The 20874-nt window shown below is 43.9% G+C and overlaps 1 pseudogene; it reads right to left on the reverse strand.

Annotated features, from left to right (window-relative positions):
* LOC128060978 (hsc70-interacting protein-like) overlaps positions 1 to 692 on the reverse strand; it is a 92899-nt pseudogene extending 92207 nt beyond the window's left edge.
* Between the last annotated feature and the right edge of the window lie 20182 nt (positions 693 to 20874).

The raw sequence follows: 20874 nt of genomic DNA on the forward strand, positions 1-20874 counted from the left end.
AGCCTGTCATGGCGTCTGTTTGATCCTAACATTCCCCCCTGTCTTTTTATCCTTGAGAGGAATCTTCCTCTCCATTTTGAGACACTGCCTGATATTGTTGCCTCAGTGCCATTACCTGAACGGTACTGATTTGTTCTTTTACAAAGGTTATTTAAAATACATGGGCCAAAAGTTAGAATGAGTAGGAGTATAATGAGCGGTCCAAGTAGGGTAGAAATTAGTGTTGTTAGCCAAGGAGATTGATGGAACCAGGACTCGAACCACCCCTGCTGGGCTTCCCACTCTCTCTTTTGTTATGTTAATCTTTTTCTCACTTTTGCCATGGACTCTCTCTCCACCCCAGTGTGGTCTGCATAAAAGCAACATTTTTCTCCCAAAGTCGCACATAATCCGCCTTGGTGTAGGGAGATCAAGTCTAGGCCCCTTCTGTTTTGCAAAACCATTTCTGACAGTGAAGTTAGGGATTCTTCAAGGTGGCTGATTGACTGTTCTATACGGGTAATGTCTTTATCTATTGCCGCTCGTAGGGAAGTGAATCCCTGATTTTGCATAGTCAGGGATGTTATTCTTGTCCCTGCCCCGGCAATCCCAAGACTGAACATGTTCGCTAGCATGATGGTTGTGATAGGCTCTCTCTTAACTCTGTTTTTCTCCAACTGATCTATAGTCTCCTTGGCCCAATAGTCATACATAGCTTCTTCTGGGTGATATAAGATTTTGGGCATCACAGTCACTCATACACAAAACTCTCTATTCGGATTAAAGACCGATGCATATAGACACGGAGTCTGTCCGGTATGTGAGCAGACCCACCATCCCCCTGCCTCAGGCACAGTCCATTTTATTTGGTCCAGTTCTGTGAGATTAACTATTCAGGCGCACAAGGGAGTCTTTTCAAGTGGAACTTTACCTAAGCAAAGTCCCCTTCCCCAAACTTTTTTCATAGTGAGACCAACCCTATGTTTTTTCCAGTGACATTGAGGTGGACCTGAGCTGGTGGACAGGTTGTAAGAAACATCGAAGCCTATTGCTTCATAAAAGGGAGGGTAAAGAGTGTAGCAGAGCCAACAAGATTGAGTTGCTCTGGGGTTAGAATGGTTTAGGGCTTTAAAGGCTGCTTTAGCTAGATCCCATAACGGGTCCGATGTTTCTAGCTTGGAGGTGGAGGACAAGGGGTCGAGGGCCTCCGCTATATTAGGCTGGCCTCCTGGTCGAGAAACGGAGGGTGTAGGGCTCAGAGTTGTAGCCCTCTGAGTTGGATCTGCCTTAAACACCCTTTGTGGGCTCGGATTTTCAATCTGATTGGGGCCCACACTTTGGGTTTGGATAGGCTCTATGATCTGACTCACGATCAAGATTCCCCCAGGGTTTACACTGAACCCATCGGCCTGTAGCTGGAAGCCCCAAGATAATCCAGACACCCAAGACTTTTCCTGCATAGCCAACTTCTGGTTAAACGTTAATTTTACCTGAGCAATTTCATCTTTAGGTATCTCATCTTCTTGATCATTGAATTCATAGAATTCATCTCTTGACATAGGCTGAGTGAAGGAGAAGTTGACTAAATCTCGGATGCTAGTTTTCCATCTCCTTATCCCATCATTTGAAGTCACAAAGCTCCATTACCTACAGAAATAATGTTGTATACCCCCACAAGTTTCCTCGTCACTTTTATGACCAGGACATGCCCCAAAACCTCTAAATCGGATCAAAGGCACTGACCAAGGGGTGTCCACTAAGTCCTTGAAGTCAAAATATAAGTCAGGCCACCAGGTGGTGTTCGGGGGATGTGTCTCGGTGGTCGTATTGAGTACCTCTCGCGTCAGCCCATTTTGAAGTCTCCAGGTGATCTTGACAGGTTGATGTGAGTCAGTGCTGGCAGTTCCAGGGTCGAGGAGGACAGCCATCATCAGGAGAGTCAGAGTGATCCGTCCAAGATCTGCTGTCGGATGAGCTTTAATTTTAAGGGATTGGAAGGATGCAGTGTTGACTTCCATTCTCTTTGAGCCCTCTCTTGTTCTTCTGGAGTGGCCTGTCGCATGTGGTTGCAATGTACCCAGGGTCCAATTCCGTCTACCTTGAGGGCAGTAGGGGTGGTAAGAAGAACAACATAAGGGCCCTTCTATCTTGGTTCTAAGGTCCTTGACTGGTGTCTTTTAACCCAAACCCAATCTCCCGGGCCTATATTATGAGACGGGATTGTTCCTTCATTTTGGCCCTCATGAATTTTCCTTACCAATGACCAGATATGTTTATGCACCTTAATCAAAGCTAGCAGCTCCTGTTGGAAAGCGTGTAGCAGGAGAGGTGGTTTGGTTTTTCCCTCAAATGCTGGACAAACGGGGGGCAGACTTCCATATACAATTTCAAGGGGAGTCAAACCCAGTTTATAGGGGGTGTTTCGTGTCCAAAAAAGCGCAAAGGGAAGGAGGGTCACCCAATCCCTGCCAGTCTCTACTGCCAGTTTTGTTAAAGTTTTTTTTAGGGTCTGATTCATTCTTTCTACCTGTCCTGAGCTCTGGGAACTGTATTCACAATGTAACTTCCATTTGGTCCCCAGGGCTGAGGCCAGTCCCTGAACAATCTTACTCACAAATGCAGGTCCATTATCAGAGCCGATAGATGCCGGCAGCCCAAACCTAGGTATAATCTCTTCTAGGAGCTTCTTAGCTACTACTATCGCTGTCTCCTTCTTAGTAGGGTAAGCTTCTACCCACCCAGAAAACTTATCAACCAAAACTAACAGGTAACGGTACCCATACTTGCCTGGCCTTACCTCAGTGAAATCTATCTCCCAATGATGTCCTGGCCTTTCCCCCCATATCTTACACCTGTGTGCTGTCCTTTTCCCGGTCTCATCATCTGACAGGCCTTGCAGGTGCGGACTATATCCTGAATGATTTTCTTCTGTTGGGGAAACCACAGCTGCGCTGTTTGTAGGAGTGTCAAAGTCTTTTTCTCTCCCAAATGGGTAGTTTGATGTAAATGGGTACAGAGATGCCTGCCCAGATCGGCAGGAAGCAACAAGTTGTCATCCTGGTCCTGATACCATCTGTTTTTGCCAGCAGGACGGGTGGTATTATCTTGCACCCAGCTCAAATCAGAGGGGGAGTATATGGGGCTTGGGGGAAGTGTTCCCATCCCCAGCGGTGGCAATCCCACAGTCAGTGTATGGGCTTAGTGGTCTCCAGCAGCTGCCTCACGGGCTGCTGCATCGGCAGCACGGTTGCCTCAGGCCCTGGCACCCTCTCCTTTTTGGTGTCCTGGGAAATGCACTATGGACACTGCCTGGGGCAAGTGGACCGCTGCCAAGAGTCTGTGAATCTCAGGCACGTTTTTAATCTCTTTCCCCTCCGCCGTCAAGAGCCCCCGCTCTTTATATATGGTGCTTTGAATGTGCACAGTGCCGAATGCATATCGGCTGTCAGTGTAAATAGTGATTCTTTTTCCTTTTGCCCTCTCTAGTGCTTGTATCATAGCTATCAGTTCTGCTTTTTGGGCTGATGTTCCGGGGGCAAGGCCTCAACCCAGATGATCCTTCCAGTGTCATCTACTATGGCTGCCCCCGCTTTTCTCTGTCCATCCTTTATAGAACTGCTCCTGTCCGTGAACCATACCAGCTCACTGTTTTTTAATGGCAAGTCGCCGAGGTCTTTTCATATGGCGGTTACCTCAGCTAACACTTCAACACAGTCATGGAGGGGCCCGTCCTCCTCCGGGATGGCTAGCAAAGTGGCAGGGTTCAGAAAACAAGGTGTTTGAAAGTGTATCCGGGGAGCATCCAGCAGCAGGGCCTGGTAATGGGTTAAGCGAGCATTAGAAATCCACTTACCAGGTGGCTGTTTGAGGATTCCCTCTATGGCATGAGGAGTGTAGACCAGGAGACGCTGTCCATAAGTCAGCTTGTCAGCATCATGGACAAGGAGAGCAGTGGCCGCGATGATACGGAGACAGGGTGGCCATCCCGCAGCTACTGGATCCAGTTGTTTAGAGAGATATGCCACAGGCCGTCTCCACGGTCCCCATTGCTGCATCAGGACTCCCTTCCCTACTCCCTGCTTTTCATCCACAAACAGTTGAAACGGCTTAGCTGGGTCCGGAAGAGCAAGGGCTGGGGCTTCCAGTAACGCCTGTAGAAGTTCCTGAAATGCCCACCTCACTGACTCAGTCCAAGTCCAGTCTCTATTTTCTCTGCTTCCTTCATATAGAGGTCGGGCCTTTTCAGCAACCCCCATAATCCATAGCCTGCAGTACCCAACCATCTCTAAAAACTCCCTCACCTGCCGGGGAGTTGTTGGCTAGGGGATCCGTAGAATAGTCTCTTTCATAGCCTGAGTCAACCATCTTTGTCCCTGTTTTATTTTATATCCCAAATAAATGACTTCCTGTCTAGCAATTTGGGCCTTCTTTGCACTTGCCCGGTACCCCAATGTCCCCAAAGTCTGGAGGAGATCGCCTGTGGCCTTTAGGCATACCTCCTTAGTCGTAGCAGCCAGCATTAGGTCATCTACATACTGCAACAGAACGACTTCGGGGTGGCTGGTTCGATACTCACAGAGATCTTCGCCTAGAGCCTCATTGAACAACGTCGGCGAGTTTTTGAACCCCTGTGGGAGGCGAGTCCAGGTCAGCTGCCCCACAGTTTGTACGTCCTCGTCAGCCCATTCAAATGCGAAGATTTCCTGGCTCTGGGGTGCCAGAGGCAAGCTGAAAAAGGCATCTTTCAAGTCTAAAATTGTATACCAGACATAGTCTGGTGGCAAGCTGCTCAGGAGGGTGTATGGGTTAGGGACAGTGGGATGAATGTCACTCACCCGTTTGTTGACTTCACGAAGATCTTGGACTGGTCTAAAGTCTGCTCCCCCGGGCTTTTTCACAGGCAACAGGGGAGTATTCCATGGGGACTGGCACTTTTTGAGAATTCCTGCCTTTAGGAGGCTCTGGATGTGTGGCATAATTCCTTGCCGGGCCTCCTGGCTCATGGGATACTGTTTCACCCTCACAGGGATAGCATTTGCTTTTAATTCAACAACAATGGGAGGCCTTTGTTTAGCCAGTCCCATTTCTGCTATCTCTGCCCAGGCCAGAGGGTATTTCTGAATCCACTGTTGCATAGCAGGATCCACCGCTGCAGGGGGTTTTGGTGAATATAGTCTGTATTCATCTCTCAGTGCCAGGGATAAAACATGAATTGGTTGTCCAAGCCCGTCTGTGACTGATATCCCCCCAGAGTCAAAGTGAATTTGCGCATTGACTTTGGCCAATAGGTCTCTTCCTAATAAAGGGGCCGGACATTCTGGGATCACCAGAAATGAGTGGGACACCCGTTGGGCTCCCAAGTCCACTTTTCATTTAGTAGTCCAGTAATATCTCTTTGTCCTGGTGGCTCCCTGGACCAAGCTAGTCTTTTTGGACATTGGCCCAAATTTTTGGTTGAGAACTGAGTATTGGGCTCCCATATCCACCATGAAGCCGACCGGTTTCCCCTCCACATTAATAGTTACCCAGGACTCGGGGAGAGGTGCTGGGCCCTGACCCCCCTAATCACTATCTTCCCCTGCATATAAGGCGTGGGTCCCTGGGGAAGAGTCTTCCTTTCTTACAGTCCTTTTTTTCAGATCTCTCTTGGGGCACTCATTTTTCCAGTGTCCCTGCTCTTTGCAGTAAGTGCATTGGTCTCTCTTTAGGGCAGGTCTAGCTGATTTTTCCGTTCCTCCTGACCGGGTGTTTTTAGTTCTCAGGGCTTCGGGCCCCTTTCTCGTCCCCACGAAAAGGATCTGGGCCAGCTCTTTCTGACTTCTCCGGTTTTCTTCAGCCCTATATTTCCTTTCCTCCCGTCTAATCCGTTCCTCATATTCCCTTTCCTCCCGTCTAATCCGTTCCTCCCTCTCCTCAGGGGTCTCTCTGTTATTAAACACTTTCTCAGCTGCCCTCACCAGATCCTGTATTGACAGTTCCCCCAGCCCTTCTATCTTCTGTAACTTTCTCCTGATATCTGGAGCTGCCTGGTTCACGAAAGCTAACAGAACTGCTGTGCGTGACTCATCAGCCTGGGGGTCCATGGGCATATACTGCCTAAAGGCTTCCATTAACCTCTCTAAGAAGGCTGCCGGGGCTCTCGTTTGGCTCCTGTCTTATCAGATTCACCTTAGATAAATTCGTCAGTTTCCTGGCAGCTGCCGGGAGACCGGCCATTAGAGTCTGGCGAAAGACCTGAAGACGCTCCCTACCGTCCGGATGCTCAAAGTCCCAGTTCAGCTGCATGGAAGGGAACCCTTCTTCCACTAGGTGGGGCCGCATGGTCGGTCTCCCATCCACTCCAGAAACGTGTTTCCGCGCTTCGGACAGAATTCACTCCCATTGCTCTGTGGTGAAAAGCACCTGTAACAGCTGCTGACGATCATCCCAAATAGGATTGTGAGTAAACAGGATAGTGTCTAAAAGATCAATAAGGCCTTGGGGCTTTTCAGAAAAAGAGGGGTTTTGAGCTTTCCAGTTATATAGGTCACTAGTTGAGAATGGCCAATACTGATAATTCCGTTCTCCGTCAGGATTTGCCGGCCTGACCCGGACAGGAAGCGCTCAAACGGTAGACGAAGGGGCCTCTCGGCTCCCATAGTCAGACGAATCCCCACCCCCTCGGGTCCTTCTGCGAGTTCCCTGGGCTGGCCCCCCTTCCTGCTGTGGAGCCAAGGGTTCTGAGTTCCTTCTTTGTTCTCCGGACGACACCTGGGGTACCTGAGGGAGCAAGGGTGGCGGGATATACGGGGGAGGCGAGATTTCAGTGTCTAAATCAATCAGACTAGGGTATAGGGAAGATTCTTGGAGTATCGGTTTCTTCTGGCTCTCCCGTGCCTCCCGGTTTTCTTCCTTAGAGGTCTTCATGACCAGGGTCTGCGGAACAGAAGCACTGGGGGGGTTGTGAATAAAAGGTTTCAAGCAGACAGGAGGGTCTTCTACTAGATTTTCCCAGACCAGGATGTAAGGAGCTTGGTCTGGATGGCCCCGAGGGTCAGGAGCCATCATCTTTTCTTTAACAGCCTGGATGGCCGGCAGGCCGAAAGTTCCCTCCGGCGGCCAGCCAACCTGAAATGTCGGCCACTCAGATGAGCATAGGGTTTTCAGCTTGCTCTTCTTTACTAGCAGGGATAGATTCTGAGCCTTGGACTTAAAATCGGAAAAATGGTCAGTCATTACAGATAGCGGTGTAGAATAACTCTGACCCATGGCGGCAACACCCACAGTAAACACACAAAAAGCATGGTGCCGGCACACAAAGACAAGCGACAGACAGTAGACGAACAAATATCAGCTGAAAACACTGAACTAGGCTTATCCTGGGTTGCTGTTGTCCTGTTCCCCAAAGTTACCTTACCGAAGGGCGACCACCGCCCACCAGACTCAGGATTGGGAGAAACATTTTCCCCCATTCCTTTACAGAATGGCTCACAGAACCAGCTGCCTTCCAGCTCGAATGCTGGGCCCCGGACTTATGCTGGCTGGGCGACTCTTTCGCCCCCTGACCTGATGCCGGCATCCAGATATACTTCCTCCTAGTGAGGCTTCACTTATGCCGGGAAAGTGTTATTCTTCTCAGTCAGGGGATCCCGGATGAGCCCCCAAATGTTATGCCCAAGGTCCCAATCCCCAGAACTGAGAGAACAAGACATCCACAACAATGCAAACGCAAAAAGGGAATTTATTGCTAGCTCGAGCCAGGGCCCAAGTTTCATCCAACGCAGTGGAGTGGAACAAGGGCCCCGAGCCCTGAATTACAGCAGTACTTATAGGGTTAAGACAAAGACAGGGAATTGGCAGGGGCGGATTGGTTGCAAGGGTTCCTTAGCATCTACTAATTGGCTAGATTTTCACGTGTGCAGGCTTTCTCAGGGGATTTTCATCCTCATCCTGATAAGCCTGAACCAGGCTACAAGGAGTACACTGATTGGTTGAGTCCTGGTGCCGGCAGAGGATGATCTCAGCTCCTCCTTGGCAATAACTCAGCCCCTCTGTAAAGGAGACTTAGGCCTACCTTGGCCCCCTGAAGCCTGTCATGGCATCTGTTTGATCCTAACAGGCATTGCCTTTCTTTGGGATTGGAATGAAAATGGACCTTTTCCAGTCCTGTGGCCACTGCTGCGTTTTCCAAATTTGCTGGCATATTGAGTGCAGCATTTTCATAGAATTATCTTTCAGGGTCTGCAATAGCTCAACTGGCATTCCATCACCTCCACTAGCTTTGTTCGTAGTGATGCTTTCTAAGGCCCACTTGACTTCACATTCCAGGATGTCTGGCTCTAGGTGAGTGATCACACCATCGTGATTATCTGGGTCATGAAGATCTTTTTTGTACAGTTCTTCTGTGTATTCTTGCCACCTCTTCTTAATATCTTCTGCTCCTGTTAGGTCCATACCATTTCTGTCCTTTATTGAGCCCATCTTTGCATGAAATGTTCCCTTGGTATCTCTAATTTCCTTGAAGAGATCTCTAGTCTTTCCCATTCTGTTGTTTTCCTCTATTTCTTTGCATTGATCACTGAGGAAGGCTTTCTTATCTCTTCTTACTATTCTTTGGAACCCCACATCCAAGGAGTGGTGCTGCGTGGGTACAGGATGGCCAAAAGGAGCCACTCCACGTTCAAGGTCAGGAGGGGTGGCAGTGAGGAGATACCCCTCGTCCAAGGTAAGGAGCAGTGGCTGCACTTTGCTGAAGCAGCCGTGAAGAGATAACCCACATCCAAGGTAAGAGAAGCCCAAGTAAGATGATAAGTGTTGCAAGAGGGCATCAGAGGACAGACACACTGAAACCAGAATCACAGAAAACTAGGCAATCTAATCCCATGGACCACAGCCTGGTCTAACTCAGTGAAACTAAGCCATGCCCTGTGGGGCCACCCAAGATGGGCGGGTCATGGTGGAGAGGTCTGACAGAATGTGGTCCACTGGAGAAGGGAATGGCAAACCACTTCAGTATTCTTACCTTGAGAACCCCATGAACAGTATGAAAAGGCAAAATGATAGGATACTGAAAGAGGAACTCCCCAGGTCAGTAGGTGCCCAATATGCTACTGGAGATCAGTGGAGAAGTAACTCCAGAAAGAATGAAGGGATGGAGCCAAAGCAAAAACAATACCCAATTGTGGGTGTGACTGGTGATAGAAGCAAGGTCTGATGCTATAAAGAGCAATATGGCATAGGAACCTGGAATGTTAGGTCCATGAATCATGACAAATTGGAAGTGGTCAAACAAGAGACGGCAAAACTGAACGTTGACATTCTAGGAATCTGTGAACTAAAATGGACTGGAATGGGTGAATTTAACTCAGATGACCATTATGTCTACTACTGCAGGCATGAATCCCTGAGAAGAAATGGAGTAGCCATCATGGTCAATAAATGAGTCCAAAATGCAGTACTTGGATGCAATCTCAAAAACGACAGAATGATCTCTGTTCGTTTCTAAGGCAAATCATTCAGTATCACAGTAATCCAAGTCTATACCTGAAGGATTAATAGGGTAGCAGAGATGTGCCTGCAAACGGGTCTCTCTGCTCAGGCTGAGCGTCCTTGCATACGAGGCGTTCTGCCAAAGAGTCTGGACACAGCCTTGAGTTTAATGGTCCCTTGCAAACAAGGGAGCATTCCCTTCTTGAGATAAGAAGGAGATGAGGGCTTTGTGCAGACTCTGCAGTAGACAGAGATTTCACTCCCCTTTGCTGTACGATAACATGTATGCACCTGCACTGTACTGAAAAGGCTTATTCTTACAGTCTGGAATTCTGCCTAAGGAGGGCTTTATAATAATAAACGGCAATTAGTTTGCCCAGTTCTTGTCCCTCTGGCCAGAGTGTATGTCTCTTGTGTGTGTCTTGTATGTCTTGTATGTTCTGTGTCATTTCACTCGTAGTAACCAACATCTGGCGCCTAACGGATGGGGCTCAAGTGAAACCAAAAGAGGTAAGAAACCCCGGGGGGATTTTAGATCCATAGCAGGGGAGCTTTCGGAAACATGGCGAATTCCTCACCCTAGCGGAAAAAAATTGCTAGGTGAATTCTTGTACATAATCATGGGGAATTCTTCACCCTAGCAGATGGGAACTTTCAAAAGTTCATGGTTCAAAAAACCATGGGGAAATCCTGCTAGGAAGAAATAAATGTTCATTACGGGCACAATATGTGAATTTATATATTGAATCATGTTATAGAATTTATGTAATGCTATAACACAGGCTTTGACTTTGCCATCTACTGGTAATGAGACTAAATCTAATGCTTTAATGAACGAAGAGGCAATTTATGAGGATGTGCCAAATGTTGGTGGAATTTCTGCATTGCCTGAAAGTAAGGATACAAATAAGCCTGCTTCTGGAAATGGTGAAACATCTGATAGTTCAGAATCAGATTCGGAGACTTCTTCAGTTTCGTCAGAGGAGGGCAAAGAGATTAAAGAAATGACCCATCTATTCTGGGAATGGTGGAAATCCCGTAAGGAGGAGAAAAAATCTACACCTTCTGCTCCTGCTTGTGCTTCTCTTTTCCCCACTGCGGTTAATCGGCCCGATGTGGGCAGGGAACATTGTCGGTTCTCCTTTCCTTTGTCTATGCTTCATGATGATGACTTGCCTGCTCCTCCTGGTGGGTTTATAGACCCTCCACAATTGTTTCCCATCCAGAGACAACAGGATGGCAATGTGATAAATGTTCATTATGCTCCTTTGGAATATAAATTTTTTAAAGATCTTAAAGCTGCAGTAGTGCAGTACGGTCCTCAATCTCCCTTTGTTTTGACTATGTTGAAATCATTGGAAAAAGGCAAATTAATCATTCCGTTAGATTGAGAATCTATTGCCCAAGCTGTCTTGGAGGGCTCTCAATGGTTGCAACTTCGTAGCTGGTGGGAAGAAGAAGCTAAAAAGCAGGCTCAGATTAATGAGGGACAAAATCCCCCTGGTCCTCTCGAGGACAAATTAATGGGAGAGGGCCAATATCAGGCTTTAAGAGAACAGGACTGATCAGGACTTACAACAAGTCCGCCAAGTCTTTTTACAAGCATGGCGCCATGTGGTGCCTACTGGCCAAGCCCAGCCCTCCTTTGTTAAAACAATGCAAGCCCCTAATGAGCCATATACTGATTTTCTAGCAAGATTGAGGGTAGCTGTGGAACGGGCTGTAGGGAGGGATGAAATCTCAGGGATATTATTACAAACTTTGGCATTTGAAAATGCAAATCCTGAATGCAAGCGTATACTGGGAACTTTAAAGGGACCGGGTGCATCTATAGCTGAATATATCAGAGCCTGCTAGGGAGTAGGAGAAACTGAGCATCAGGCTAATGTCTTTGCTACAGCTTTGGCCAAGGTTATGAGACCACCAAAGGGAGGTAACTGCTTTCATTGTAAAAAACCTGGTCATATTAAAAAAATAAAAAAATAAAAAAAAAAAAAAAAAGAGTGTCGAAAATTAAAAGCTGATCAAGGTGCAATTCCTAAAGGCAGATCTCTTGCTGGGAAAAATAAGACTCCTCCTGGACTTTGCCATCGGTGTGGGAAGGGGTTTCATGGGACTAATGAATGCAGATCTAAAACAGATAAAATGGGCAACCCGATACCGGGAAACTATCCTGCGGGCCTGAGTCCTTGGGGCCCAGGAACAATACCGGGGACTTCTCCTTGCCCTCCTCCCATTCCATCTGCCCCGTTAAAAAGACCTCAGATGATGATTTCCGTCTTACGGTCTGCTACTTCAGGGAGTGCTGCTGCTGATTTGCCACTAGCTGATAATGTTCTTTTGTCACCAGGGGGAGGCATTTATAAATTAAAAACAAATGTATTTGGGCCACTGCCTAAAGGCACTTTTGGCTTGATATTAGGCCATAGCAGCATGGCTTTGAGAGGTTTAACCATAATTCCTGGGGTAATAGACTCTGACTATGTTGGGAAAATTTTAATTATGGTCTCTACTTCTACCACGCTTTCACTGTTAGCTAGAGAACGTATTGCCCAAATACTTCTCCTACCTTATCACCCCTTTTTGGCTCTTCCTAATAAATGAACAGGGGGATTTGGAAGTACTGGGCGACATATATTTTGGGAAATGCTTATCAGAGATTCTCACCCTGTTCTCTCCTTGATTACACAAAAAAACAACTTTGAGAGACTAGTAGATACAGGGGCGGATATTTCAGTCATTTCTTCTCAACAATGGCCCCGAGAGAAAAAGCAAAACAAAACAAAACAAACAAAGGAAAAAAAAAAAAAAAACCCTTTAATGCTAACGGGATTGGGCTCCATTGCAGATGTCTGGAAGAGTACCCATCCCTTGCAATGTCAATTCCATAATGGAAGATCAGTGTTTGTTACCTTTTATATTGTAAATATACCTATTAATATATGGGAGAGAGATCCTCTCTCTCCTTTGGGGGCTTCTGTAACCATTCCATCAAAAAACTAGTAGCCACTGCTCAAATTCCTCGAGCACTCCCATTAAAATGGTTAACTAATACTCCAAAATGGGTTGAGCAGTGGCCAGCTCGAGGCATTAGAACAAGTGGTACAAGAACAACTCCAACTTGGTCATATAGAGCCCTCTACCTCTCCCTAAAAGTCTCCTGTTTTTGTTATAAAAAAAAAAAACTAAAAAATAAAAAATGTTAACTGATTTACAAAAGGTTAATAAATGTATTAAACCTATGGGGACATTGCAATTGGGACTCCCCTCTCCAGCTCTTATTCCTCAGAATTGGTCCTTAATAGTGCTAGATCTTAAAGACTGTTTTGTTTTTTTTTTTTTTACCATTCCCCTACAATTGCAAGATAGAGATAAATTTGCTTTTACAGTTCCTGTTCTTAATCATGCTCAGCCTGTTAAGCGTTATCAATGGACAGTCCTACCACAAGGAATGATAAATAGTCCTACCTTATGTAAAGAATTCATACCTCGCTCTTTACAATCCCTCCATCAAAAATACCCCAATTATATTCTATATCATTATATGGATGATCTCCTATTGGCAGCTCCTAGTATTGCTGAACGTGATGAATTCTTTTTAAAAGTACACGAGGCTTTAAGACTATACAATTTGCAAATAGCCCCGGAAAAAATTCAAAAGGACTTTCCTATTTCATATTTAGGGACAATATTAGAACAACATAGAATTGGGCCCCAAAAGTTACAAATTAGAACAGACCATCTCAAAACCTTAAATAATTTTCAAAAATTATTGGGAGATATTAATTGGCTACGCCCGGTACTTGGGATTCCTACTTATCAGTTACGACATTTGTTTTCTACGTTAGAAGGAGATTCAGCTTTGGATAGCCCCCGGACCTTAACCCCATTGGCTTTACAGGAACTTCAATTTGTTGAACAATGACTAAATGACGGCTTTTTGACTTACTTACATGCATCTCAACCTATTTCTCTTATCATATTTCATACCCCTTATTCCCCATCTGGTGTAATTGCTCAAGAAGAAGGATTAATAGAATGGGTTTTCTTACCTAACAGTTTTTCCAAAAAATTGACTATATATATGGATAAATTAGCCTTCCTTATACAGAAAGGTCACTATCGTATTTTACAACTATCAGGATGTGAACCACACCAGATTGTTACTCAGTTAACAACTGCTCAAATATCTCGATGTTTACAATTTAATGAAAACTGGCAAATTTCTCTTGCTTCATATCCTGGTTCGTTTTCTAATCATTATCCATCATCTAAATTGATGGACCTTCTCCGGACTAACACTATGATATCTCTTTCCCCAATTTCAGATGTTCCCGTTAAGGGACCCACTATTTTTACAGATGCAAATAAAAATATTGCTGGATATTGGACCCCAGAAAATTCCAAGGTTCTCCCCCACTCATTTTCTTCTGTACAGCCTGCTGAATTGTGGGCTATCTATTTAGTTTTACAAGATTTTCCCCAACTTCCTATTAACATTGTTTCAGATTCTCGATGCCGTTCTCTCTTGCCTACAGCTTCCTCATGTCTCCCTTCCACTGACTCTTAAAACAGCTATTGATAAATTGTTTTACCAAGTACAACAATTGCTCTTGCAGCGTTCAGAGTTAATTTTCTTTACTCACATCCGTGCACATTCTGCCCTTCCTGGACCCTTATCATTCGGAAATGCTACAATTGATGCCTTACTTAATCCTATAGAAGCAGCAAAGCAAGAACATCTCTTACAACATACCAACTCCAAAGGGTTACAAAAATCTCATGCTATTACTCGAAAACAAGCTCAAAATATTGTTTGTTCTTGTTCCATATGTGCACCCTTTGCTTTGCTGTTTACCCCACCGGATGTCAATGTAAGAGGACAACAAGCAAATCAGATATGGCAAATGAATGTAATTTGCATTTCTTCTTTCAGACAACAAAAATGTGTGCATCATACTATAGACACTTGCACACATTTTCAATGGGCCACTGCATTACATTCTGAAAAGGCCGACGCTGTTATTACTCATTTGTGATCTTGTTTTGCAGTTATGGGATTACCAATTAAATTGAAAACTGATAATGCATCTGCTTACCAATCCACAAAATTAGCTCACTTTTTATCTCAATACCATATAACTCATACTTTTGGTATTCCTTATAATAGTCAAGGGCAAGCTATCATTGAAAGAGCTAATCGTACCTTGCGTGATTATCTTGAAAAAATAAAAAAGAGGGAACAAGAGAGATTTATGAAACCTAAAGACATTCTGAATAAAACCTTACTTACCCTAAATTTTTTGAATGTTTGGAGCAAGGGAAATCTATCAGCAGCAGAGTTGCATTTTCAAGGGAAAGAAGAGGATAAGAAGATCTTGAATACACCTATTTGGTATAAAGATAAAGAGAAAGGTTGGAACCCAGCATCCTTAATATATTTGGGACGAGGGTATGCTTTCATTTCTGTTGATAATTACATGTTTTGGACCCCAGCAAGATTGATCAAAATCAACAATGGCTGATCCCCTTGTTCAAAAATTCGAAGAGCTTACTATGCAGAGAAGCCTTACCTCCCATACAAGGGAAGCAGCACCTCCTACATGGGGTCGAATGAAGAGGTTGACTCAGAAAGCAGAAAAGACATTAGTGAAGGCGGGGCAACCTCTGAATCCTACCAGTCTTTTGCTTGCCATGATGGTGGTGGTGACATGTCAGGTAATTGGTGTATTGGCAAGTAATCATACATATTGGGCATATATACCTAATCCTCCATTAGTAAGAGCAGTTTCCTGGGGGGAACCAGAAGTGCAGGTATGTACTAATGAGACTGCCTTCTTTCCCCTGCCAGCTTGCGGGGAAATAGAACAACTATCTCATCATAAACAATAATATAATATTAATAATTTGACCATTGCAGTGGAAGGTATTCCTTTATGTATAGGGGGACACCCCTTTTGTCTGTCCACTAAGGAATATTCTCATCATTCTTATAATACATGGGGGGTAAAGTATAATAATTACCACTTTGCTACTTTTACTGTGCTTGTTTCCGCTAGGGGATTTAGTACCTCGACAGAACCGATGGATACTCATAATGGAAAACACATGTCGCTATGTCCTGTTAACTTTTTTGTTCTTTTCTAGAATCTTTGGAGTGGGAACGTTGCCGAGGTCATCGACCCTTTACGGTCATGAATTATTCTGGGGCCATCATTGTAGATTGGAGTCCAGATTATGGGCAATTCTTAAAAAAAATGGTCAAATAAACTCTTTAGGTGGCATCGTGCAAATAGCACTTTGATGGGCAATGGTAACAAAACAGTTAAATGGCAGCAATTTGCACTTGTCCCTCCTCAATTACAATTGCAAGGATATCCACACATTCAAGGAGATATTTGGAAACTATGGGCGGTTTCTGGTAATTTCACTATCTGGTCAGGAAATTATACTTTGGACAGTGGTGACTCTTCGGGTCCATTCCATGTTAATTTACATGTTAATAAATCTTATTCTGCAATGGCATGTGTAAAATATCCTTTTGCATTGTTATATGGGAATTGGACCTGGAATGATACTGTGGGGTCTATGTCATGTGACTATTGTAATTTAACTCAATGTGTAAATGTCTTGGTAGGAAAATTTTGAAAGACAAGCCTTTAACTCCAATTTCTCGCTAGTAATTGTTAAAGCTCAGACAGAAGTATGGCTGCCTATAAATCTGACTCGGCCGTGGTCAGATTCTTTTGCTGTTCTCATCTAGTAACCGCTGTACAGACTTTGCTACACCGATCTCGAAGTATGCTTGCTGTGGTCATTGCTTCGATTCTCTCAGTTGCATCAGTAACTGCAACAGCAGCTGTAGCAGGCCTTGTGTTACACCAAGGAATTCAAACAGCTGATTTTGTTCGAGACTGGCAAAAAGACTCTCATTTGTTATGGCAATAGCAGCGAGATTTGGATGCACAACTTGCTACCGACATGCTCAATCTTCAAACACACCGTTTCCTGGCTTGGAGATAAATTGGCTGTTTTATCTACACGAAGTGTGTTGAAATATGATTGGAATTCTTCTGTTTTGTATAACACCTGTACCATTTAACATGAGCCCTTCAAGAGATTAACCAAGACATATAAATAAAAAGAGTTCTAGATGCCCATCATCTAGAGAGATTCTGCCTAGCCCCCAAGAGGTGGCTGGATAGCCAATGACGGGTAAGACCCTCAGAGGAGGGCAACCTAAGACAGGCACAGCCGCAAGAGGGGCTGGCGAGGCTGGAGGTTGGCCACCTACAGCTTTATGCCTTGCTCTACAAAACATCAATAAAATGTCTCGAGGGCTTAAATAAAATAAAAAAGGGGGAGATCAAGGGTTAATAGGGTAGTAGAGATGTGCCTGCAAACGGGTCTCTCTGCTCAGGCTGAGCGCCCTTGCATACGAGGTGTTCTGCCAAAGAGTCTGGACACAGCCTTGAGTTTAATGGTCCCTTGCAAACAAGGGAGCATTCCCTTCTTGAGATTAGAAGGAGATGAGGGCTTTGTGCAGACTGAAGTAGACAGAGATTTCACTCCCCTTTGCTGTACGATAACATGTATGCACCTGCACTGTACTGAAAAGGCTTATTCTTACAGTCTGGAATTCTGTCTAAGGAGGGCTTTATAATAATAAACGGCAATTAGTTTGCCCAGTTCTTGTCCCTCTGGCCAGAGTGTATGTCTCTTGTGTGCGTCTTGTATGTCTTGTATGTTTTGTGTCATTTCACTCGTAGTAACAAACAATACCCCAACCAGTAACGCTGAAGAAGCTGAAGTTGAACTGTTCTATGAAGACCTACAAGACCTTTTAGAACTAACACCCAAAAATGATGTCCTTTTCATTATATGGGACTGGAATGCAAAAGTAGGAAGTCAAGAAACACCTGGAGTAACAGGCAAATTTGGCCTTGGAATGAGGAATGAAGCAGGGCAAAGGCTAATAGAGTTTCGCCAAGAGAGCACACTGGTCATAGCAAACATCTCTTCAACACAAGAGAAGACTCTACACATGGACATCACCAGATGGTCAACCCTGAAATCAGATTAATTATATTCTTTGCAGCCAAAGATGGAGAAGCTCTATACAGTCAGCAAAAAATCATGAACTTCTTATTGCCAAATTCAGACTCAAATTGAAGAAAGTAGGGAAAACCACTAGACCATTCAGGTATGACATAGATCAAATCCCTTACGATTATACAGTGGAAGTGAGAAATAGATTTAAGGGACTAGATCTGATAGATAGAGTGCCTGATGAACTATGGACGGAGGTTTGTGACATTGTACAGGAAACAGGGATCAGGACCATCCCCATGCAAAAGAAATGCAAAAAAGCAAAATGGCTGTCTGGGGAGGCCTTACAAATAGCTGTGAAAAGAAGAAAAGCGAAAAGCAAAGGAGAAAAGGAAAGATATAAGCATCTGAATGCAGAGTTCCAAAGAAACTTTATAGTATCTATTTATATTTTGATTAAAAATTCATCAGAGATTGATTTGTGTATGATATGACCTACCTGAAGAAGGAGATGGCAACCCACTCCAGTAGTCTTGCCTGGAGAATCCCATGAACAGATAGCCTCGCAGGCTACAGCCCATGGGGTTGCAAAGAGTCAGACATGACTGAGTGACTAACAGGTACATACACATGACATATAAATAATGGTCATTTATTCCCATGAAAGTGAAAGTGAAACTGAAGTCCCTCAGTTGTGTCCGACTCTTTGCGACCCCATGAACTGTAGCCTATGAGATTTCTCCATCCATGGAATTTTCCAGGCAAGAGTACTAGAGTGGGTTGCCATTTCCTTCTCCAGGGGGTCTTCCCCACCCAGGGATTGAACCCGGGTCTTCCACATTGCAAGCAGATGCTTTTACCTTCTGAGCCACCAGGTAAGCTCCCCCATTTAGTCCCACATGCATATCCAATATACCTAGCACTATTTGTTGACAAGAGTATCCTACCCATACTGCACTGCAAGGCTACTTTTGTAATATAAGCAAATGACTGAAGATATGACTTTGCTTCTGAATTCTCTATTCTGTTCCATTGGCCTAATTGACTATAATTACCACTTTGCTATAGATATATGATAAATCCTTTTAGTTGTATAAGTCATTCTAGTTTGATTTTTAAGATATGTTATTTTATGGAAATTTTAGAATCAGCATGTTAATTTTCACCAAAACTTACTATGTTGCTTGAATAACTGATACATTTAGAGAAGGTTGACATATTTACAATGTAAAGTTTTTCAGTTCATGTGCATTTTATACTCTACCATGTATTTATTCCCTTTTTACTAGGTCTTTACTTTTCTAAAAAAATGATTTGCAGTTGTATGTATACTTTATGTCATTTGTTAGAGTTATTATTGGATGATGTTTCTTGATGCTACTGTACATTATTTCATTTATCAAACCAGTTTTTTTCTGGAATATATAAATATAATTGATATGTTAATGTTTTCATGTTGAATTCACATCAATAATTCAGCAAACTCATTTATTCCAACAGCTTTCTGAATATTATTTTGGACTTATTATGTGTCAAACCATGTTATTTTGCAAATCTGTACACAATACGTTTTATCGCTTTGTATTGTTCTTTCTGATCCCATATTTTCCTTTTTTTCCATTGACTTAATTGTACTGGATAGATTTTCAAGTCGAAAAATTGAATAGCAGATAAGGAAATGCCATCATTACTGATAGTAGAGGGAAGGTTTTCAATATTTCAGCAAGTATGTTACTGATTGTAGACATTTCATGAGGCCCACTGCATTCACACCATTTTCTAAGACCTGAGAATATGCTCTCTGCACCCTAAAAATAACAGCTTCGTCACTATTTTCCAGATCTGGCATGTTTTAATGAAAGTGCTTGCACAGAAGCTAGCATGTTACCTTGCTTCATGCCTTTCATGACATTGATGCCTTTCTGCTCTATTTTCTAGGTCATTCCATATGATTAACAGCTTTCTCTTTCTGCTTTTTCTTTGTGTGCTTCCTTTTCTGTAAATTATTGTGAACGTACGCTTAATTATTTTTTAATAATCAGTGATCTACAATTAATAACCATTCAAAGTACAAATGACCTATCAGAGACATCATTATCAGCCACAGCCAAGCACTGAGTACCCTTTGACTGTGTGCCACCTTGTGTGTTAGAAAACACAACTCCTAGCCACATTTAGGTCATAACACTAGATTTGTAATTTAAAGTTTCTTGAGAATGAGGCCATGTGATTCAATGGGTAATTCAGAGAAAGCCTAACATTTGAGAACTATGCCACTTAATTATATCTGATATTTTTATTTTCCTGTGTTTTCTTTCCATGCCATGCTCCCTTCTCCATAATGTCTCTTCTGGTTGATTCTATTATACTAAAGATTTATCTACACCTCTATTATACTATCATTATTAAGATTGTAGTAAGCTGCTATTACTTCATGGGAAATAGTTGGGGAAACAGTGGAAACAGGGTCAGACTTTATTTTTGGGGGCTCCAAAATCACTGCAGATGATGATTGCAGCCATGAAATTAAAAAACGCTTACTCCTTGGAAGAAAGGTTAAGACCAACCTAGATAGCATATTGAAAAGCAGAGACATTATTTTGCCAACAAAGGTCCGTCTAGTCAAGGCTATGGTTTTTCCTGTGGTCATGTATGGATGTGAGAGTTGGACTGTGAAGAAAGCTGAGCACCGAAGAATTGATGCTTTTGAACTGTGGTGTTGGAGAAGACTCTTGAGAGTCCCTTGGACTGCAAGGAGATCCAACCAGTCCATTCTGAAGGAGATCAGCCCTGGGTGTTCTTTGGAGGGAATGACGTTAAAGCTGACGCTCCAGTACTTTGGCCACCTCATGCAAAGAGCTGACTCATTGGAAAAGACTCTGATGCTGGGAGGGATTGGGGGCAGGAGGAGAAGGGGATGACAGAGGATGAGGTGGCTGGATGGCATAACCAACTCAAAGGACATGAGTCTGAGTGAACTCCGGGAGTTGGTGATGGACAGGGAGGCCTGGCATGCTGCGATTCATGGGGTTGCAGAGTCAGACACGGCTGAGCGAATGAACTGAACTGAACTGAACTGAAGTTGCTATAGGGTTCAACTCCCATCTTAAAGTGTGAGTTACCCTGGAGAATCAGTGCAGTGTTTTGCTCATTTTTATTTATCCTGTAAAGACTTAACATACATTTGCAAAATTGCATGAAATTGATTAAAATAGGAACTTATTGTTTTAATCACTAAATCTTGTCCAACTCTTGCGATTTCATGGACTGTGTAGCCCACTAGGATCCTCATTCCATGGGATATCCCAGGCAACATACTGGAGTGGATTGCCATTTCCTACTCCAGGGAATTTTCCGGACCCAGAGACTGAACCTGCA

The sequence above is a fragment of the Budorcas taxicolor genome, chromosome 2 (assembly GCF_023091745.1).
Source record: "Budorcas taxicolor isolate Tak-1 chromosome 2, Takin1.1, whole genome shotgun sequence".
Classification (NCBI taxonomy): domain Eukaryota; kingdom Metazoa; phylum Chordata; class Mammalia; order Artiodactyla; family Bovidae; genus Budorcas; species Budorcas taxicolor.